The sequence below is a fragment of the Lepidochelys olivacea genome (assembly GCF_965140295.1).
Source record: "Lepidochelys olivacea isolate rLepOli2 genome assembly, chromosome: 10".
Lineage (NCBI taxonomy): Eukaryota > Metazoa > Chordata > Testudines > Cheloniidae > Lepidochelys > Lepidochelys olivacea.
Genome location: NC_140420.1, coordinates 2,127,775 through 2,134,737, shown reverse-complemented (window position 1 = coordinate 2,134,737; position 6,963 = coordinate 2,127,775).

Below are 6,963 nucleotides of genomic sequence, written 5' to 3'. Positions count from 1 at the left end.
GGGCTGGGCAGGACAGGACTTTGTCTTCCCCTGCACAGCATCCAGGGCCAGGTCAGACACACCCCCAGGTTTCCCTCTCAGCTGCAGGAAGCTCTGCAAACTCCCCCACCCCACTTCCTGCACCCATTGCTCCTCAGCTGCAGGGGGAAGGGCTCCTGAAAAGGGAGTTGCTCCCCCATCTGCCCAACCCCCGTGCATCCAGACCCCCTCATACCCAGACCCTCCCACGGAGCCTTACTCCCCCACCCTCAGAACCTCCCCCCCAATGTGCCTCGCTGCACCTGGACCACCCTGATGAGCCACATGAACCCAGATCCCCACCCCACTGAGCCCCAACCAGCTACCCCTGAATCCCCACCCCCCCAGCATCTGAACCCCCCCCCGAACTCCCCACACACAGACCCTCCTGCCAAGCTCGATCCCCCACACACTCAACCCCCCCTGCCACTGAGCCCCAACCACCTTCACCTGGACCCCCAGCAGAGTCCCGTTATCGTTGCACCCAGAACCCTCCAACAAGCCCCTGTGCATCCAGATTCCCCCTCATCTGGGATCTCCCCATGGAGCCACCCACAGCCAGATTCCCGCACACATGGATCCCCCCCACATTAAGCCCTTCCACACTCAGAGCCTGCCAGCCCACACAGAGGGGCAGGGTCATAAGGTGTTTCTGGGGCAGGCCAGGTCCTTGCGCTGTGTCAGGATTGGATGCAGCCTCATTGCTGAATCTGTGTCCGGGGGGGGGGGGGGGAGCTGCACAGTGATCTCCCACCTCTGTGCAGCCCAGGGGCCTGTGCTCCCCAATGCCATGCTGGAGCCTCCACATTTATTTGACAAATAAAATGTGCAGAAATTTAAAATATTGTGCACAGAATTTTAAATTTTTTGGTGCAGAATGCCCTCAGGAGTACCATGCGTCCGTCCACCTCCACGGCCCTACAGTCCAGACACGTATAAATTTCCAGCACGCTACCTTCCTATAGACTTTAACATCTTCAGAAAGTAGAGATCCCTTCCTGCATCAACCCTATTTAAATAAACTTTAGCCTCCTAAAAATAACCCCACATGGATATCCATAAACATATCTGGTAAAAAGCAACCAAGCTCAAAGCGATTTTAATGAGGTCTAGCTCACACCCAAACAATTAAACTTTTTTTTCCCAACAATTATACTTTAAAAAAAAAAAAAGCCTGCCGCTATTAGAAAGTCTGGAAATGAACGCTTAATTTGCTGGGTGGAGGTAGAGTGCACTGACCCACTGAGTTAAGGTGCAATCTAACAAAGTTTTTACTTACTGCACACAGACAGCACTTTTCAACCACAGATCTCAGAGGCCATAATCGTCTCCATTTTGCAAATGGGGAAAACTGAACTGTAGAAAAGTTATGTGACTAGCAAGTGGCACACTAGGACCCCAGAGTGTTAGAGACTGTACAAACCCAGACTGTGCAAGTCCTGTCTATTAAGTCAAACTTTTCCTCAGGGTCTCACTTCCTGTGGATTGGGAAGTTAAAGTGGGACTTTTGACTGTATTTTAGATTATACTTGTATGTGTTTACATTTTTAGGATGTGCGCACTCAACAGGCACATTCCAGCATTTAAAACAAAACCTAACCTGATTTTTAAGCATCAGTGTAGATATTCGTGTCTCATAATTCACAGCTTTTTTTTTTTTTTTTTTTAAAATAATACAAGGAACAAACTACATAGCTAATTCATCCACATTTGGAAGTCAGCATCCAACACAGACACTCTAGTCTATAGAAATGCCAACAGGTAACACTGGAATCCTGACTTCCTGGGCATTAGATAAAGGAACACGGGAGCACTGGAGCAGAAACGAAACTGTGAAATGACCAGTATGCTGTGGACCACAGGCATGCCTTTGGCATCTATAAATTACCTACACCTTGATTCTTGGTACCAGGATAATTTCTCCTTCTTTGATCAACTCGGACGGGTTATGAATTTATCAGTGATTGGTAAGAATACAGTTTTATTGGTTCATTTTAATTAAATTAAAAGGGTGAGGATAGGATAAGAGAAAAAATGAAAAACAGACTGCAAGCACAAAAACCTGAACAGGGAAAACACTTAAAAGGAGAGCGCAGTAAGCGAGAGAGGGGGAAAAAGAAAAAGCACCCACACCCCAAACTACAAGGAAGGGGGAGTTCTATAGCCTGTGTTATACAGGAGGTTGGACTAGATGATAACTGTGGCCCCCTTCTGTCCTTAGTACATATGAAGTCATTCTCTAACAGGGATGATTTTTGAATTCTGTTTTCTATAGGAAATAGGGTGTGTAGAATGTAAATCACTCAAACACAGAATGCTTAATTATCAAACTTTAATAGATAAGACTAATTTTACAGAATAAAACAATAGGATAACCAGTCAAGGTTATGCTTAAAAAAATCCAGCAGTGCAAATCTAAGACTAAATATTTGTCATCTCCCCCTCCTCCAAAATAGGTAATAGATTTTAAAATACCATAAATATGGTACTTACATATTCCATTTTATAATAATTCTGCAGTGAAAACTTAAACATGGTCTTTTTTTTTTAAACATATAGAACTAAAGAATGAATTGCCTAGAATATGGGTAAGACATAGTAAACTTCATTGAGCCACACAAAGGAAATCTTTTGCTGGAAGGTAAAATGACCATGTGTTCTACATATGACTTGCTACAGCGATCTTGCCCTCCCTCAAGTATAATAAAAGTGACCCTGACAATAAACATAATAATGAATCAACTCTTATCAGACAGTGAAAGTCTAGAGTATGAATCTCCAAATGAAACAGGTGCCTTGGGAAAGCATACTGACAGAGAGAGAGAGAGAGGAGTAAACAGTAAACTTGTACCACTGAGTTGGCACACCAACCAATGGGATCACAGAGTACAGAGCCTGTGCTCTGAGGAGAACATGCCAGTGCCCTGATAGCTCCATCAGCAATTATTCTGAGGGAAGCTGGAGTCTGGTAAAAGAGAAAAAGGAAGAAAACCCCACCAAAATATGGCACCTTTGATATAAATGGCATTGCAAATGAACTGTTTATCTTTGGCCCTTATCGTATGAAATGGTGGATACAATGTGTGGAAACATCTATATAATTTATCAGGCTGTGTGCATGTGCGGCAAGTTAGAGTATTGCATGTTACCGGTTTCTTAACTAATTCTTCCCCTGAACCACTTTTTCTTTTTCTCTTGTCACTTTGCCCAACTAACCACCCCAAGAGCATCCTTATCCAAGCTAGGAATACATTATCCTTGAGATGTACTTACTGGTGCTAAGAAAACCGCATGATTTATTTTAAGGTTGAACTATGGGAAACTTACAGGTATTAAAAATTCTTCATACAAAAATGACTGAGCAGAAGAGTTGGTGCAGCTGATGTTTGTGCCCAGCAAAAATTTAAAAACATTTATTGTATTGATTTGCAAATATGATAGGAAGGTGTTTACGCTTGGGATGCAGAGTGTTATGGAGTGAATACTACATTCAAAACAAGCAGAGATAAATGAGAAATCCAGGCAAGCAAAGATCAAAAGTAATACAGCGAAAGGCTTGCTACTACATCGGTAGCGGTAGCACCGGCTCCAGCACTGTGAGATGTTCGACTTCACTGAGGCTCCTCACTTACATGGGTTGGTACTACTGTACTTCAGAGAAGAAGAACTGATGCCTAGAATAGCTAAAATGGATACTTTGGCCAGACAACATACGAAAAGCATCTAGGATCTGTGTGCATGGAAATACTTTCCTCATTCCCACCAAAAATATCCTCACTTGCATTCCAAATACTTTCTTTGCTTGCCAGTAACCATAGAAGTGGGGCAAAGCACCTTCACTACTACTTAATTATGGGGTGCTACATCCCATTTAATTGGGAATTACATTCTTTTAGAATAGGGAACAGAACCCCCCATTAAAGGGTTTAATGTGAAAATAACTGAAGGTACTCAACTTCTGTATTGTTTATAAGCATAATTAAGAACTCCCCCTGGAAGGATTATATGAATGATCTTTAATCTTATTCAGCCAATTTAGAAATATTTATTTTATTAGTACTTTACTTCTAACACTTATTTTGTAATAAATGATTCTATTACTTAAGGAGATACCAATGTACTCTTTACTCCATCACTGCCCATGTGCTCCTTGGGCTCTTAGGACCAATGGATACCCTGGATCCAACAAGGAATTTCCCATGGTTACAGAAGGAGAATTCAGTGTCATGACACAGAGTAGCAAATGGCACTTGGACTCAGCAGACTATAGAACATATGCTGAAGTCACTGTGTATTCCTAGCTTTTTATGAACAAAGTGAATTAAGGCTCTTTCTACACTGAAGAACTTAGAGCGGCACTGTTGTACTGATGTACCTGCACTGCTGTAAGGACTCCCGTGTAGCTGCTTTATGCCAACCAGAGAGAACTCTCCTGTCGGCATAATTAAACCACCCCCAACGAGCGGCTGTAGCTATGCCAGCAGGAGAGCGTCTCCCGCTGATATAGCGCTGTGCACACGAGCACGTCTGTCGGTGTAACTTATGTCCGCCAGGGGCGTGTTTTTTCAGGCCCCTGACCGACAAAAGTTTTACATACAAAAGCGCCAGTGTAGACATAGCCTAAGTTACTTTTTTAGGGAATACCAGAAGACACAAAGCTTCATGTCACTCCAAATAGAGCTGAGATAACTTAAAGGGGCACTGTCAACTTTAAAATGAAATAGTTCAGGTTGAATTTAAGAATAAACTTTCATGAAACCCTAAACCAATAAACATAACCAAAAAACCCAAAGCCAACAATGAAAACGGGTTAGACACATCTCTCCTTGCTGTGTTGTAACCCAGACAACTGCCCTTAGAATCTGAAAGTGAAATTGGGTGAACAAAAATTAAACGGATTTCATGTTCTAAATCAAATGAAGGTAAAAAGGAAACAAGGTACATAAACAGGGACAAGTACATTTGAATTTAATATTTTTCTTCATTTGTAATAATATAAGATGTTTGTAACACAAGTAAAGATCTAGAATTTTTTAACTGACAGTGTCCTTTTAAATACCAGTGATCTATTTTACCAGACACAGGATGTAGAATCAAGAAAATCCTCAGGGAAGGAGCAAACAGGAACATTAAAGGTGACACTGGATTCCGTGTCCTAGGTGCCCTTGCTCTCTTGGAAGTGGTGAGGTCACATGTACACCACTACCACAGAACTACAAGCACTGGTGGTAGAGTGTGCTCAGCCACATTATTGAGTGTGAACCCTGAATTCACTGGAGAGTTTAGAAGGGGTTGCAAAACAGAATGCAGTGGGGCCTTTCAAATGAGAAGCCAATGAAAGCGCAGGAGAGGGAACACAAGTGGATTTACGGACAAGTTCAGGGGTACGTGAGGCAATGAGTGGAAGCTGATAGTCGCTGAATCAGCAAGGTTGGGTGAAGGTGTAGGTGAATGAGTATGAGGAACAGAAAATGCTTCGTGCGTCACTGCCTCTCGCTATGCACTGACGTAGAGTGCGGTAGTGTCTGGTGTAGGTACAGTACATACACTTTCCTTCATATACTGCAGTTTTAGTCTTAATACTAAAATTGGACATTAGAAAATAAAAAGCACGATATCTGCATTTAAGTTTTACATATCGCTCAAAGGTAATGGAACTGACAGCAACTCTATTACCAGAATGAATGCACTTGCTAAGAGCTTTCAGAGGTTGTCCTAGGAAACTGACATTGTACTACTTCAAAACTACCCCTGTTACAATGTATATATTATATGGCAAGACACAATAGTACCGGTTTTCATATGAAAAGGAAGTATCTAAAGCTACAGATGTAACAAGTATGTGAAGAATTTATAAACAAGGGGAGAAGAACACCTTTAACACCGATTTATATTACAGGGATGTTCAAACTGGAAAGACAAACCAGAACCAAAATTATTTTGCCACCAATAGTCTACAGGCAGATAGAGAACCTTAATCCAAATTGACTTGCAACCACCATATTTGGGGAAGAAAAAAAAAAAAAAGCCCACACCATAACTGACCTCCTCCCCATCTATCTTTATAAAAATACTTATTCAGGAATTTGTATCTGCTGAGTTTCAACATGGTTATTTCAAATAAAATAAAATATAGACAAGAAATATGTTAAATTTAGCCTTTGCTAAAGAGGGATGTTTCCCTACCAATTTCACAAAATTTTGAGCTACACGTATCAAACAATACTAAGAAGTGTACAGTGTTTTTAAAAAAAAAAACACAGGAGATAAAAATCAGAACAGTGATCTGTTATATGCAGGTTAAACCGATAGCAGGACTGATTCAGCCTGGCTGTGCAATACAATCCGTTAAGGGTGTGAACTTTTCCGGGACTGAAAGGGTCCACTCAGAAAACCTGAGATAAATGGCACTTTAACTTAACTGCTAAATGGACAGGCAAAATGTCATGAGCCACAGATGAGGAACATCAGAAAGAACTAGGGTAAAGAACTAGAATAATTTGTTGGAAACTTGAGGAAAGAAAAGCTGAAATGTAGCCTTACCATCTTTACCCTTTAAAGATAAAGCTCAGTGGTTGGGTGCATGTACAAAACTTTGTAAGACTCACTGACCTTATTACTAGGACTTTTCAAACCCAGATCACATAGGACTGACTATTCTACCCTATCTATGCAGTATCCAAATAAAGTGGCATCTTGGCCAGCTTATCCCAACAATTAATAGGAAGGTCTCTTTGGTTCACTTCCTTTAGCATCATCTTTGTTACAATTGCAGTGCACTGACTCCAGGAGTCCTTTGCAGAGTGCAAAAATCAATACTAACTCAGCCAACTAGGTCAGCGTTAGGACTTCGCTGCAATATGATTTTGGACCCCAACATAAAAGGTAAAGAAGATGCTCATAAAAACAGAATTCCCCTGAAAGAGACAAAGGGGCAGAGCTATG